Source organism: Elaeis guineensis, chromosome 5, assembly GCF_000442705.2.
Source record: "Elaeis guineensis isolate ETL-2024a chromosome 5, EG11, whole genome shotgun sequence".
Lineage (NCBI taxonomy): Eukaryota > Viridiplantae > Streptophyta > Magnoliopsida > Arecales > Arecaceae > Elaeis > Elaeis guineensis.
The window spans coordinates 28,645,554-28,661,818 of record NC_025997.2 but is presented as its reverse complement, the minus strand read 5'-3'; the positions used below and the strand labels follow the sequence as shown (position 1 = coordinate 28,661,818).

General features: G+C 43.9%; 1 long non-coding RNA gene across 3 annotated transcripts in view; it reads right to left on the bottom strand.

Annotated features, from left to right (window-relative positions):
- The window catches only part of LOC105045257 (uncharacterized), a 35,494-nt gene that overhangs the window by 7,705 nt on the left and 11,524 nt on the right, over window positions 1-16,265 (bottom strand). For 2 of the 3 annotated variants that reach the window (XR_832030.4, XR_832029.4), the window contains exons 3-4: window positions 9,814-9,888; window positions 9,170-9,395 (exon numbers count right to left, since the gene is read on the bottom strand). This is a non-coding gene — a long non-coding RNA (uncharacterized lncRNA). Of the gene's footprint in view, window positions 1-9,085; window positions 9,396-9,813; window positions 9,889-16,265 lie in introns of those variants that run through there. The other variant, XR_012141477.1, reaches the window with a different exon arrangement.

The following is a 16,265-nucleotide window of genomic DNA, read 5'->3' as shown; positions in this document are numbered from 1 at the left end:
TGTCCTGCAGAAGCACTTCCCCTGCCCCTGGGGGTTCCGCTGAAGTCGATGATCCAACGGCTGAAGAAGGAAGTCCTTCACTTGACAAAGAAGTCAAAGAGGATAGAAGGCGAGCTTCGCAGATTGAGGGAAGGTCATTCTGAAGCCGCCGCGGAGGCCACCCACTTTCGGAATCTCCACGTGAAGGGGATCATGGAGTATAGCCGGAGGAAGGCGGATTTCGCGAAGGAGCTTGAGGAATGCAAGAAGAGCGCCAGCGACCGAATTTGGGCTCAGGCCACCAGGATTAGTGCCCTTAAGGTGGAACTGTCAGCCGCTAAGGGGAAGATCGGCCAGTTGGAAGGAAGTTCGTCCCGGCTCTTGGCTCGGATTGACGGCGACCAGGAGTGGTCGAAGAAGGTATCCGACCTTCAGCGGTAGCTTCAGGATGCCGAGGTGAGTCACGACGTGCATCGGGCCAGCTGGCGCAGGCAGGTGGAGGAATATAAAGGGAGACTCAGGGCGGCGATCGACGAAGTCGTCCGTCTCCAGAGGCAGCTGGCCAGCAGGGCTCAGCTTACTTCCACCCGGGATTCTGAGGAGCTCCAGTCCCTAAGAGGAACCGTTGAAGGGATTTCTGTCGCCCTCGGGGAAAAGACAACCGAGCTGCAACAACTGAAGATTCAACTGGCATACGAGCAGCGGGCCATCGCGGACGCGGAGGCGGAATCCGAGGTCTTGAGGAAGAGGCATCGAGAGGCGGAGGCTGAGAGCCAACGACTTCGTCGGGCGCTCCAGGACGCGCTGCAGAAAAGGGAAGAGCTAAAAGAAGAAATTAAGAATCTAAGGCAGTCCTAGATGAGGGGTGGAGCAGACAACTCTAGGTCGGAGGGAGCAGAGCCTCCTTAGAGCTCTTTTCGTCCTTCTGTCTTTTCATGTATTTACTTCTCTTTTTGTTGTTTTGCTTTTCTTTCCTTGGCCTTCCGGGCTTTGTAGCGTGTATTTCGGAAATGGAATGAAAAGGGTATTTAGTGTTACCTTGTCCGCGCATTGTATTAGATTGTCGTCCGCCAAACTTTTCTTGTCGTTCGACTTGTCTGATGTAGACGTCATTGGGAGGCGCCCAGTCGTCGATGCGTTAGCTTGCCTTTCTCGTCGTACATGGCTGCAAGCCCGAGCTTGACGGTCCGGACTCCACATTACTTCGGGGATGTCGCTGTCCTCCTGACCTGTGTCGGGAGTCTTTTTAGAGGCCGGGGGTGTTTGGTAGGAACTCCCCGTCTCCGTTGGGACGAAGTCTTTTAGGTCTTTGGTGCGGTTCGTCCTTCATCTGTTTCCGTCGTAGTTCGTCACCCTTCCTTTTTAATTTTCCTCCTCTTCTCCGAGTGAGGGCCCTCCCCTCGCCCTTTGCGGGGTTGCAAAGGAGCTTGGAGGTGCCGCTAAGGGGCTTTTTCCCTTCATCCGATCTTGTTGGGCGACCGGATTTCATCACCATCAGGACGAGGTTCTCCTCCCGTTCCCGCGAGGGCACGTAAGGGCCATTGCCAGGGCGGGTGGAGTCTTCCTTTCCGCAGGAGTCGTGGGGTGGAGTCCGGCTCCCGTAGGAGTCCGGGCGAAGTCTCTCTTACTGCAGAGGTCGTGAGTGGAGCCCAGCTCCCGTAGGAGTCCGGGCGAAGTCTCTCTTGCTGCAGAGGTCGTGGGTGGAGCCCGGCTCCCGTAGGAGTCCGGGCGAAGTCTCCCTTGCTGCAGAAGTCACGGACGGAGCCCGGCTCCCGTAGGAGTCCGGGCCTTCAACCTTGCTCAAGTCAGGACGAGGTTCTTCTCCCGTTCCCGACATGGTCGTGGGGGCGCGTTAGGGCACTGCAAGGCCTCTCCCCCCATCCGGTCTAAAAGAACCGGGCCTTTGACTTTGCTTATGTCAGGACGAGGTCTTCCTCCTGTTCCTGACATGGCTGTGGGGGCACATTAGGGCACTGTAAGGCCTCTCCCCCCATCCGGTCTAAAAGAACCGGACTTTTGACTTTGCTCATGTCAGGACGAGGTCTTCCTCCTGTTCCTGACATGGTTGTGGGGGCACATTAGGGCGCTGTAAGGCCTCTCCCCCCATCCGGTCTAAAAGAACCGGGCCTTTGACTTTGCTCATGTCAGGACGAGGTCTTCCTCCTGTTCCTGACATGGCTGTGGGGGCACATTAGGGCGCTGTAAGGCCTCTCCCCCCATCCGATTTAAAAGAACCGGATCTTTGACTTTGCTCATGTCAGGACGAGGTCTTCCTCCTGTTCCTGACATGGCTGTGGGGGCACATTAGGGCGCTGTAAGGCCTCTCCCCCCATCCGGTCTAAAAAAACCGGGCCTTTGACTTTGCTCATGTCAGGACGAGGTCTTCCTCCTGCTCCTGACATGGCTGTGGGGGCACATTAGGGCGTTGTAAGGCCTCTCCCCCAATCCAATCTCGAGATAGTCGGACTTGCATTTCAGGTATGTTAGGATGAGGTTCTCCCCCCGTTCCCAACATAATTTTGTTTCAGACGTTTGGAGGGGTCATATCCAGTCGTGGCAAATCCATGCCAAATGGGAAGAGTACGTCAAGTAGAAAGAAATTTAGATTCAAAGTGAAATCGTAAGTGATACATTTACAGATTTTTCGAGTTCTATGGTTGCGGGAGGTCTGCTCCTCCTTGAGGCCCTCCGGTGATGGAGTCGATGGTCCCAATGGGAGGTCGGTCTCCGGGTTGCTCCTCCCTTCTTGGTGGTTCAGGTTGCAGAAGGGCCCTTGACCGATCTCCTCTACCCTCAGGCCTGCATCGGATGAACCTGTCGAGTCGACCTCGTCGAATGAGCTCCTCGATCTCGTCCCGGAGCTGGATGCATTCCTCTGTGTCGTGGCCGTGGTCGCGGTGGTAGAGACAGAACTTGTTGGGGTTACGCTTCCCGGGATGTGTGCGCATCCTCTCTGACCTAGGGAGCTGCTCCCTGACCTCCATCAGTACCTGGGCCTTCGAGGCGTTGAGGGGGGCGTAGTTGCAGAATCTCCCCGGTGGGGAACCCCGCCGAATCCCGCGATCCGGACTTCTCTGCCTGCGTACCCGGGGTGGAGTATGGGCACGCTTGTGCCCAGGAGGGGATCGAGAACGCAACCGGACTTCTCTGGGCCTTTTTTCAATTGCGGGCTTACTCGAGTCTCCCGCTTGCCGCTCCCTCGCTGTTTCTTCATCCTTCATTTTGAAGGCTTCTTCCGCTCGGACGTATCCTTCAGCCCGATCCAGCAAATCAGTGAAATCCCTGGGGTACTTCTTCTCCAGGGAGAACAAAAGGTCATTCTTCTGAAGGTCACCCTTCAGGGCGGCCATTGCGACTGATTGGTCCAAGTTCCGGACCTCCAGCGCCGCGATGTTGAAACGATTGATGTAGGCCCGAATGGACTCCCCTTCCCTCTGCTTGATATTGATGAGGGACTCCGAACCCTTCCGGGGGCGCCGGCTGCTGACAAAATGGACCACAAATTGGTGGCTCATTTGATCGAAGGAAAAGATGGTACCCGATTTCAAAGTCGAGTACCAGTTCCTCGCCGCTCCCTTCAAGGTGGACGGGAAAGCCCGACATAGAATGGCATCGAGAGCGCCGTGAAGCAGCATCATCGTCCGGAAGGCTTCCAGATGATCAACCGGGTCCGAAGTCCCGTCGTAGCTTTCAAACTGGGGGAGCTTGAAGTTTGGCGGGATCGGTTCCTGCATGATCATTTGAGAGAAGGGAGGGTCAGTATAAATATCCTCACCATAAGCGGGGGGAGCATGGCGGAGCTCTTCGATCCGCCGATTCATCTCCTGGAGCCTCCGGTCCAGAAAATCCTCCCGACTTCGAGTCTCGAGGGTCCTCTAGCAGAATGAGGGCAGGGATCTTCCAAGGGGGAGTCGTGGTCCGATTGAGGGCTCTCGGGTTCGTTTTCCCAGGAAGGACGGGGCGGCTGGCCCAGGTGGCCCGCCCCACCGTCGGATTCTGGTGTTCCAGGGACGCCCTTTCCGAGCGTACTGATGCCTGCGGCTGCTGCTGCTGCATAGCCTGCACAGCTTCTGTGAGGCCTCTGACCTGCTGCGCCAGCAGGTCAAACTGCTCCGCGCCGACTGCCACCGCCGGAGGAGGAGGAGGTTGAGAAACAGGAGGAGAGGCCGGAGCCTGAGATCTGGCTGCGGAGGCCGTGGACCGTCGCGTGGATGCCTTGCGGGGAGGCATCGAGTAAGGATCCCGTGGGGGAAACAAGGAATGGATGTCGGAGGAGACGATCGAAGGCGGCTCCGTTGAGCGCTCCTTTAAGAACAAGGGTATTGCAGAGGTTCGGGCCCTTCCTCTAGCGCCAATCCTGTTGGTGCAGAAATCCGCTCGCGCCGGAGAAGCTGGAGTCGGGGGAGTTACGGTCGCCGCCGGGACCTGCAAAGAAAGTCTAAACCGGAGGTGGGGTTGCTCCGGCAAGACCCTCCGACGCTCAAGTCAGTTCTCTGCCTCAACAAGAATGGAGTGCTCGAACGGAGAATTTGGCAGAATTTTTAGGTAAAAAACTAGAGCTTATTGAATAACGTATCTGGGGCCCCCTTTTATAGGCGGAGGGGGCAGTAGCCTGATAGCGACATCTGTAACCGTCTGGCAGTGGGCTGCCCAAGGTCAGACGGAGTTTGCTGCGAAGAGTAGTGGAGTGGACCCGTGGCTATCATCGGGGCGTGCCACGTGGAGTCTGCCGCGGGGAGTGGAGCAGCGTCTGTTGTCGCGACTTGCCAGCGGATGGAAGAATCGCACGGTATCCGTCGCAGGAAGTGGAGCAGGATCGTGACCGTTATTGTGGCCTGTCAGGGAGTAGTGGAGCTGCGCGGGATCCGTCATAGGAAGTGGAGCAGTGCTATGACCGTTACTGCGGCCTGTCAGGGAGTGATGGAGCTGCGCGAAATCTGCCGCAGAAAGTGGAGCCGGATCATGGCCGTTATCGTGGCCTGCCTGGGAGTGCAGATCCGTCGGCTGAAGTTCGACAGCGGTCGGAGCTGATGACGGAGTCTGGCTCCCGTAGGAGTCCGGGCAGAGTCCTCCTTGCGGTTGGAGTCGTGGGCGGAGCCCGGCTCCCGTGGGAGTCCGGACGGAGTCCTCTCGGAGTTGAAGTCGCGGGCGGAGCCCGGCTCCCGTAGGAGTCCGGGCGGAGTCCCCTGCAATTACAGTCAGGTGCGAAGTCCGGCTCCCATAGGAGTCCGGACGGATCTTACCGGCAGTCGAAGTTGGCGACGGAGCCCAGCTCCCGTGGGAGTCCAAACGGAGTCCCCCTTGAGGTTGGAGTCGTGGGCGGAGTCCGACTCCCGTGGGAGTCCGGGCAGAGTCCTCTCGGAGCTGAAGTCGCGGGCAGAGCCCGGCTCCCGTAGGAGTCCGGGCGGAGTCCCCTGCAATTACAGTCAGGTGCGAAGTCTGACTCCTGTAGGAGTCCGGACGGATCTTACCGGCAGTCGAAGTTGACGACGGAGTCTGGCTCCCGTGGGAGTCCGGGCGGAGTCCCCCTCGAGGTTGGAGTCGTGGGCGGAGTCCGGCTCCCGTGGGAGTCCGGACGGAGTCCTCTCGGAGTTGAAGTCACAGGCGGAGCCCGGCTCCCGTAGGAGTCCGGGCGGAGTCCCCTGCAATCAAAGTCAGGTGCGAAGTCCGGCTCCCGTAGGAGTCCGGACGGATCTTACCGGCAGTCAAAGTTGGCGACGGAGCCCGACTCCCGTGGAAGTCCGGACGGAGTCCCCCTCGAGGTCGGAGTCGTGGGCGGAGTCCGGCTCCCGTGGGAGTCCGGGCGGAGTCCTCTCGGAGTTGAAGTCGCGGGCGGAGCCCGGCTCCCGTAGGAGTCCTAGCGGAGTCCCCTGCAATCAAAGTCAGGTGCGAAGTCCGGCTCCCGTAGGAGTCCGGACGGATCTTACCGACAGTCGAAGTTGGCGACGGAGTCCGGCTCCCGTGGGAGTCCGGGCGGAGTCCCCCTCGAGGTCGGAGTCGTGGGCGGAGTCCGGCTCCCGTGGGAGTCCGGACGGAGTCCTCTCGGAGTTGAAGTCACGGGCGGAGCCCGGCTCCCGTAGGAGTCCGGGCGGAGTCCCCTCAGAGTTGATTCTGCTGAGAACTTCGGCCGTGGGTATTTTATACCCAACATAAGACATTAAAAAGCTATATATATTATTTAAGATGTCGGAAGTAATAATACTATTCTTTCTTTATTCTATGGAGATAAAAGATATTTTCATCAGCAAAAATTTGACAAAAAAAAATTATGCAGTATTAAATATCTATCCCATTATTAATTGCATTATGTGATCCGATATAATTGAATAGTGAGCTCTATATCAATTTTGTTGCACTGCACGTGGTGCACAAAGAATTTCTTGAAGAGTTAACATATGAGCTCCCACACAACAGCCCACAATAAAATCATTCCATATTAAATGATCAAGCACTTGACACCAATGATCTAAACCATTTGATGTGATCTACTATCTTTAAACTATTAAATATTAAAAAATTATATAATTTATAAATCTCAAGCCTACACATTTAATACTCAAAAAATATGCTTCATTTGTATTTAAATTATCCATTTTTTATCGCTAGATCCATAAGCGATGAATATATAGGAACTTTCTTTTGATTTTAGAGATAGTAGATCACATCAAAAAATTTGGATTATTAGTGACCTTATTCGGTGCTGCAGACGCCCATATATTAGCTCTACGATTGTGCTTGCAAACGATGCAAGAGTACTTTGTCTTGTTGCAATTTAAAAGAGAAGGAAAATAAAAGAATCCATGGTGTGCATTTATTGCTGAAATAAGAAAGGGTAAATGGTAGCTCATCAAGGGTCTAACTTTTCCTAAATGATTGATACCTGATCTAGGTGCAGCCGGTTGTTCTTCTGAACACAACTTTATGCAGTGTGGAAGTCCCTTAAATGCGTTTTCTAAATTGAGAATGATATGAACTTGCATGATTGAAAAATGCAAGGCAAACAGTTATTAACTAGTATCACTTAGTTCCCAGACGGTCTATTAACCTGTCTTTGAAGACAACAGTAGTTAGATACGTAATGGCAAATTCAGAGACTTCAAACAAGCAAATGGCCGTGGGAGGCAGCTGGCACTTGCAAAATGTCAGCTAGTGACCTCAAATATCCATATGAAGCTTCTCAAAACAAACAAGAAAAATTGATAGGTGCTGCAAAATCCCTAAGAGCACAACCGGTGGCATCACCCGAAGCACAGAATTATTTGTTACGTCAGAAGGTCTAACAAGCAGTATAAAGTAAACACAAATGATACTAAGGCAGACAGCAACAGGAGGTATGTCATGAACTCGACATTAATGAATCAACAACTATCACATTGTTTTAGGACTCCAACCAACCAAAAGACAGACCAGATCCTCATTGGTTAAACTGGTCATTGGTCACAGAAAGTATTATCAATCAGTTACTCTAGTCATGAAGATTATTTTTACATGTGATGATCGCTGTAATTCTGGATGGTCACAGGCCAGGATGGCATGATAAAAGGTCAGCATCAAAATGTTTCAGTAACAGACAAGGAAAAAGAAGGATGATCAAGTTTGATAAAGAAATGGAGTATGAAATGTGTAAAGGAAGGAATGCATGATCAGCTCAATCAAAAGTAGTTTGAGGGTTAATGAAGCAGAGTTATCCAAAAATATGCATAACTGCATATGTATACACACTAGAATAATAGAACTAAATTAGAATAAGCAGAAAAAAAAAAGGAAAGTTTTTTTGGTAAAAAAAAATTTCCTGATGTAATGCAGGGAAAAAGCTTTTAACTTTATTTTCGCAACATACCTACTGTAGCAAGGCATGTTATGCATGACATTTCTCAAAAACATAAAATTATATTATCTACTCATTAGAAGAAAGCTCAACAATTCAAGTTAATATAATCACACAGCCAAATAACGAGTAGTCAAATAAAGTTAAAAATAAACTGTTGTTAAGAATCGATGAAACTTGTTGCTACTAAATTAAGGTGCTAAATTACCAATAAGTTCTTTTTTCTTTTTTTTTTTTTGTTCATGTTTATTTTTTTTCCTTTTCTGGGAGCCCTTTTGAGTGTGTGTGTCTGTTGTGTGTGCTTGGGGGAGGCAGGGTGGAGGGGGAGGGGTGGGGTTTGGCGGAGGAATGGAGGAGAGGGTAGCTGGATGGTGGTGGTTCACACTGAAACACACAAACTGCCTTCCCTGATATATGATCTAGCTCAAAAACATTGTCCAAAGTTGAAACTCAAGGCCTAAGCGAGCTGCTTAGCAACATTTTATAACCAGGTTGCATTTAGGAGAAGCCAAGTGATTGGTAATGAACTTGGAGTTGAAGGGATTCTAAACCATTGTTTGGTGGTCACTCGTGCTTACGTCAGGGTGTCTGAATATGTCAAACATGTAATCATGTTCTACCGGACATCTGAACATTTAGGAGCAGGCAAGCAGCCAACCGATTGGTAATGAATTGGAATTCAAGGGATTTTAAGCCATCGTCTGGTGGTCAATCACTCATGCCTATGTCACAGTGTCAGACGTGTGTCTAAAATGGAACCATGTTGTACAGGACAGCTTTTACATGTTGCATAGGACACCATACATAGGCACAAAAAGACTATTTACATTTATGATATTTTTATTTTTTATTCTTTGATAGAAGAGGCCTGTAGCCAATAGGCTACACTGTGGGGTTAGCCTTATTCTAGATACCCCTAGCACCATAGTGAATGCGGGTTTTGAATGTCCCTGTTTGTCATTATGTAAACACTAGTGTTGATGTCAACCATGTTGTAGTGTTTCCAAAGAAGCTTACCTCAAACATATTAGTTGCATTGTTTAATAAGTTCTTGACTAAGCTATTCAAAATTGTCTTACTGGCAAATGTAATCTATTATGAGCTCTATCATATTCTCACTTATTTCAAAAATTTAAGAGATATTATATCCTTTTTAATACCCAAGAAATGATGCAGAGACCACTAAATCTAGAACACTTCATGTGGAATGAGCATCCTAATGCCACGCAACTTAGTAGGATGACTGATGACTAAATCAATAAGGAAGCCAAAGCCAAATTAAAAAGAAAAGAAAAATCTTTAGAAAGATTATGATCAGTCTTTTGAGCATCATAATGCAACCTTACAAATTCAGGACCTTACCCATGGACATCTGGAGATAGCAGATTTTGTTGACAATATATTATAGCATTTACATCCTGGCATAGTTATCTTCATGACTTAAATATTCACTGTTATGACTTTACAGTCAGAATGTCTATGTGTCCATCTGATCTTTACCAACTGATGATCAAGAAAGAGCTGGGCTCTACACTTCACTAGAATAAGCTATCCAGAAAAGTTTCTGGATTCGATAACAAGTTCAAACCTGAAAGAAGAAATTACATGGTCACCAAGTGCTGATCATAGAAGAATTAGACAGATCATTTCCAGATTTTTCAGAAAATTATATAGTTACTATGTGATGTAGTTAATTAAGAACATGAAGCATGTTTGTGCAACACTTCATCACCTTAACCTAAAAGTTATGCATATAAAGGTCATGAGCTGTTTGCTTACCAATCCATTGCCCAGTTTAAAGGATGAAAAGGGCACCAATCCATTTCCAATGGATGCAAAAACTAGCAATGCACCACATTGACCATAGTTCCATACACCTTTTTCCTAGAATGTCTGAATTTTTTCCTTATATCAACCTTTTCATTATCATTACTGGACTTGCAGAGGAAGCATCTATAAATCTCAAAGAGCTTAGAAATGAAGGATACTATCACAAAAAAGTTTACCCTCTGAAAGTTGTTCTGCTGACAATAGAGTTGGCAACCCTCTTTAAGCTCTGCATCTGGCTGACATAGGAACATCTGAGAATCACACTTCATCCGTTAGCTTGTGAAAAGCAACTAATTATTCAAAAAATGGAAAGAAATAGTGGAACATCTGAGAAATTATTCAAATAATGAGTTTCTTAGAAACAAACTTCATCTGTATATTAAAAATGTTTACATGGATGTTCTTCAGTGAATAAAATGGCACCCTACAATAGCAACTGACAAGAAGCCCAAAATTCACAATACTAACGTTTCTTTACATTCCAATATTCCATAGATTTCAAGCTTGATATCATATAATTAGGAGAAAGTAAGTTATATATGGTGTGATGTGCAACCATGTGCAGACCCATATGGACATCATCTGTCTATAAATCATATTTCAGATAGATACTGGTCATTTGGCATGTGCATTTCCCTTTCCATCACAACTACCATCACATGTTTTCCATATTTGATGGATCACAACAATTCATCACATTCCCTTCTCATTGAATCCATCACATGTTTTCCATTTGCCAAAACATTAGATTAATACTTGAGAATCTGAGATGCTATTTCTTGAGCCACCATCAACTTGCATCGAATGTGCCAACTAATTTATTTAGTTTCAAAAATAATACTATATGATGAATTATGTTTTAACTTACTATTTTATTATTTTCACAGAGAGACAAATATTGATTAAACTTTTCATTCCTATGAATTAGTCCAATACATTGTAAGCATTTTTCCTTTTAATGTGTTGCCGGGTAGTTGAAGTGATTAATCAATAGGGGGAGATAAAAAAAACAGCCTCCTCCGAAGAGATATTTTCTAATATTTTTATTATTTTACGATAACAAAAAGATAGTGGCTAGGAGGTGTCAAAAGACTAGGACAGTGCTGCATGCAAGCAGATATGATCCACCATTTGCGATCCAACAGACTGATTGTAACCATCTACACATGGATGATTATGAGGAATTTAGGGGCCTATGGTGCATCAAGCATACTTGGATGCAGAACCCCTGCAAATTAAAATTTTCCTAAACAAAACCTTTCCTCTTGAGAGACATGTCTGCCAAACTAAGTTGATTATTATTCATTTTTTTCAGGTGTGTCAATGTTTGTCCGCATAAATAACATAGGATTTACCAAGCATTAGGCACATAGAGTAAAGCACAATGATGCACAATGGACATGCATGACATCACTTAATTATTGCATGGCTTGGGCTGGTCCAAAATAGCAGGCCTTAATGGAGACCCCTAGTGATGCTCTTTAGATGATTGGCCAAAGAGGGACCAGCTGGTCAAAGAGACAAGGGCTGGCTAATGGTTTTTTATACAGGAACACAAACCCAGATTTTTTTTTTTTAATATCATTACTAAAAAACTTTACCAGCTTGGTAAGCTTGAATTCTTTTCATATTGTAAGTATTATTCATCACTTACAACATAACCTTAAGTCAAGAATCCATCTTTAATGAATCATGTGCATCTTTTAATGTTAGATAGTTCACAAAATAAAAATATAAAATTTTTCCTTGCAGGAAAACATCTAATTGGAAATTATACTCACTAATGGGATTACCCACCGATCTTTCTTAAACCAATAACATGCATAATGATACAAGTACAACAACTATTAGTTATATACCATTTGTCCTTTAACTCAAGCTTTAGTGGAGCCTTTATTGTATTACAATGGCTATTAAGGTAACTACCTTTGACTGCTATAACACACATAATATTCATTTTTGCTAAGAGAAATAACAATGTTGCGACCAGCTACAAGCTTGGATGAGAAAGGTGGTGGGTTGTCAATAATTTCAAGTTGATAACCAACTGTAGAAATATGTTAATAATTATGAAATGATCCAAATGGTGAATAGAGATGTGTAAAGTCAACTAGGAAAAAAAAATAGTTGGAAAAAGGCTGGATTTTAAGGTTATGGATTTGCTGAAAGAAATAATATACACTTTACAGGAATTATAATTAAACAATATATATTTTTAGATATTCTTTATCATAACTTAAGAGCTATCTCTTTGATCACTGTAATACTCACTAAAGTACTATTACATTTCAATATTTATATGCTTTTCATTAATCAATAATTGGAGGTTTGCAGGCATTGAAAATGAGGAATGATGGGTAAAAGAAAAAAGATAAATTATGGAAAGGGAAAAAACATGCAACCGCTAAAAGTTTCCATGAAAATGACATAGGTAGCAAGAAAAAATATGGGTAGTTCAATTTGCACAGTTTTCATGGTTCATCTACCTATCCAACTTTAGATCTTCCAACCAGCTGAGATGTTTTCATTTTTCTGTTTTCTCTGAGTAAGCATTTTTTTTGGTTTGTGGCTTTTATTTCGTAGCTTGTATGAAAACTAATATTAAATTTCCAATTGGTATTTAACAAGGAAATCAAAACAGTGAACTAATCTTTTTTTCTTCCAGGTGAAAGTGGATTGAGCCACTTTCCTAGTGACAGGTCCACTTTGGACTTTATATGGTAGGCACATGGAGGAGACCAGCCAGGTGTAAGAAGCAAAGCCATCACCTTGGTTTCCAGCTTCTTGCTGGCTGCCAACTGGCTAAGAGTGGCATGCCCCAAATGGCCCCACTGAGAACTCTCAACAACTGGCTAAAAGGTGGCACTGTTAGACAGCTCACATCAAAAAGGCGATAACCAAAAGCATTTTGACCATCTGCTTTTATACAGGTTACTAGATAAAGCACTCAACTTGAGTGATATAACACATGTAGGGTTGATGCAACAATATATCGACTTATGTGCGCATTATATACATAAAGCACAGAAAAATGACAGAATATATATGCAGAAAGCACACTAAGTGTTCAGGTCTAGCAGGTACACAGAATGATTAAGGGCTTCCATACAACTGTTTCCCACAACCACCTTGAAACTCAAGTTGGACCATAGTCCAACAGTAACCTGAAAAAGGGATGACTGAAAATAAATCCGCTAATAGGACTAAAAGAACTCAGGTGACTAGTTGAGGAATTAAAAAGGTGTATGTTTCATAGGACGAGTCAACACTATGCTTGTCCTCACATGACAATGAATGTGAAGTAAAAAAAAAAAAAGAAGAAAGAAAGAGTAAAAACCAAAAGGGTTTATATGCAGAAGCCATGAAGTACCATGAGGGTGACATAGAATAAATCTGAACAAGCTAAGATATTGAGAATGAGTACACAAGCATAATTTTTGGTGCCATCTAAACCCATGCATAAAATTTAAGGGACCAGAAGCCATGAAATACAATGAGGATGACATGGAGTCCATTCGAACAACCTAAAATATCGAGAATGAGTTCACAAGCATAATTTTCAGTGCCATGTAAACCCATGCATAAAATTTAAGTGACCAAAAGCCATCTTCTAGAGAGAAATTTGAAAACTTAGTCTTAGTTTCAACAATTGCTAAAACCGTCCAAACTTGACTGAAGCTATTTTTGCCAAAACTAATTGAAACCCAACATTAGGGCTTAGTTTTGTTAGGTCTCAGCTAAAACAAAGATTGATTTCAGCCAAAAAAACAAAAAACTTGCTCTAGAGGAAGGTTTAAGTAGTACTATGAACAATAACAAAAAGAACCCCAGGTTTTTCAATACTGGTAGCAAAACCCATATTGTCTCACATCAGAATGCTATGGTATCAGTATGTCACCAGTATCAAAAAGATTGAAAACCATCGGTACGGACTAGTAGGGTGCCATCCATATGCCCTGGTATGGACTATATGTATTGGCACATATGGTTTTGGCATGCAAACACCCATACTGGTGCCACTTTCATGTTGCAATGGTACGTCACCAAAAGTACCACTCTGTTCCAATAGTTCTTAAATCCAAGAAAGAACCAATTGGTAGCTTTTTAAGATTGTTAAATGAACAAGTTCGCAATGCAAGCTAAAGGTTATGAAATTGATGAACAATATAAGAAAAAAATCTACATCGAGATCCTAACAGCAGATCACAATGATGAGATGAAGCAGATGTTAATAAGGACCATGTGCAAGAGGCTAATTGTAAGGCCAATCTCATAGCTGTAAAATTATTAATACGCCTTAAAGGAAAATTTAAAAGATCAATGCGTAAGGTTAATAGTTAGTGTGTATTGGACAAAATAATGACAACAGTTGAAACTATTGGTAAAAAGACAAAAGGTTGACCAAAAAAAACTCAGGATTATGGAAACAAAGAAAGCAAAGAAAGAAAGCAAACATTAAGGATTGGCCTAAAGACATGAAGGACAATCTTATGGGGCATAACACAAATTTAGGAGGAACAAGGACCACAAAATGGATTGTGACACCAATCAACATAATAAGGTTTATGTCAAAAATTTAAAAGTAATGAAAGTTGATGAGCCTTGTAGGAGAAAGGGATGGCCAATCAAGGAACAAAGGCAAGACATACCATGTCATTACAAATCAGAAAAGCACATATTAACAGAGAGAGAAGATACAAATCTTGATATCTTGATTTTGAGGAATCACTTCTTGGTTTTCAATGTCTCGAAAGGACTATGACTAGTGGACTATCATCAGCAAAATTTACAAAATCAGAACCGAGAATTGTACCAATATGTTATCGGTCCGATATGGTATGGTCAGTATGGTATGCACTCAGTACCAAGATAGGTTTCCAAGACCTTTTTTCTCACTTCCAACCATGGCATTGCCCAAAAAGGGTGATATAGGATGGCTCTGCTCAATTCGTACCAATACTTAAACTCATGTAGCGAAGCAAACCCTAGTATCATATTACTACCTTACTAGTAATTGGTACGACAGACCTTGATAATGAGTTAGATTTACCTCTAGCCAATCTGGATATTAAATAACTTAAAATTTTTCACCTCTATTTGGTTATGATTCAAAGGAAAGTTATCACCATATCCATTATTTTCAAGTCCAATATCTACCAGAATGCATATTTTCTAAAGCCCCTTCATCATGTTGCACTTTTAGAAAAGCACCACATTATCTAGCAGCAAGTGCTTATAACTTCTAAAATTGTTCCATCTAATAAACAAAATACGACTGTTCATATAATAAAGACATCCACCCTTTGCATATTTGGTCACATAGTAGATATATTGGAAGAGTCATCATTTCATATCTTGGTCTAAAAATTTGAGTTCAATTAGAACTTGCGAGAAATGATCTTCATAAAGTCTTTTTATATCACTCAGCTTTAGCTGCTTCATGAATATCGTCTACTACATCACTGTAGCACTGCTCTTGAGTGGAGTCTTTGGAAGGGCAAAGGTAGTGCTTTGCTATGCCACCCTATTGTGATAGCAATCTCAACATCTGCATTAACTTTGTCTTCTCAATTACTTCATCTAATTCTTCTCACAAAGATATTCTTAGTCAAATCTTCCCCAAAAAAATTTTGCTGAAATCAGCCCATTTTGAGGCTCAAATGATGGAATCTAGCCCAACCTGGGCCGTGCATCACACCATAATGGGATGGTGCCATGTTATTGGGATCCAAAAAATTATCCAATTTGAAAAGAAAAAGAAGCATCTCAATTGGATGTCATACAAGCAAAGGTCTCCTTATCGATCAAGGAGAAGAGAGAGAAAGAGAGAAAGAGATGCAAATCTTGTCTTTTTATAAGAAAATTACTTTGTTTATAAAGATGTGGTACTCAACACAGAGATCTGTTAGGACTATTATGACTAAAGAATATAATGAGTTGAATATAAATTTGCATCTGGCCAATCCAAAGGCCAAATAAATTAACCTTCTCCTTCACCCCCTCCATTTTGTTATGATTCGAAGGATAGTTGCCTCTATATCTATTATTTTTTTATTGCCAATATCTATCAAAATGTATATTTTACGTAACTCTTCTACTTAGTTGCACTTGTACAAAATCACAAGATCATCAAACTCCAATCTCTTCTCTTACAAATCTATTCCATCCAGCACAAAAGTGGTTATGTAATAGAGATATCGGTTCATTATGTATTTGGCTGTATAATAGAGATATTGGAAGAGTCATTCATTGCCATCTAGATCTAAAAATCTGAGATTAATTAAAATTTGCAGGAAGCAATATTCATAAACATGGGTATTGCAGGCTTGTTTTCATATCACTCGATTTTTGCTTTTTTTAGATATCATATTCTACATAGCACCTTTATTGTTGTACTCATCGAGTCGATATTTTGGGAAGGAAAAGGCATAGTTTTGCTATCACTCCTTGCTATAATTATGATCTTTTCAGTGGCTTCACCTAATTCTTCTCGAAGTGCAAGATATGCCTCATCAAAATTTGATTGTTTTGAGAAAGACAAGAATACTATAAATGGATCTCTTCGATAGTAAAATTGCCAAAAAAGCAACCACTTGATCATAAGGATGTCAAATTATTTCATCTCCTT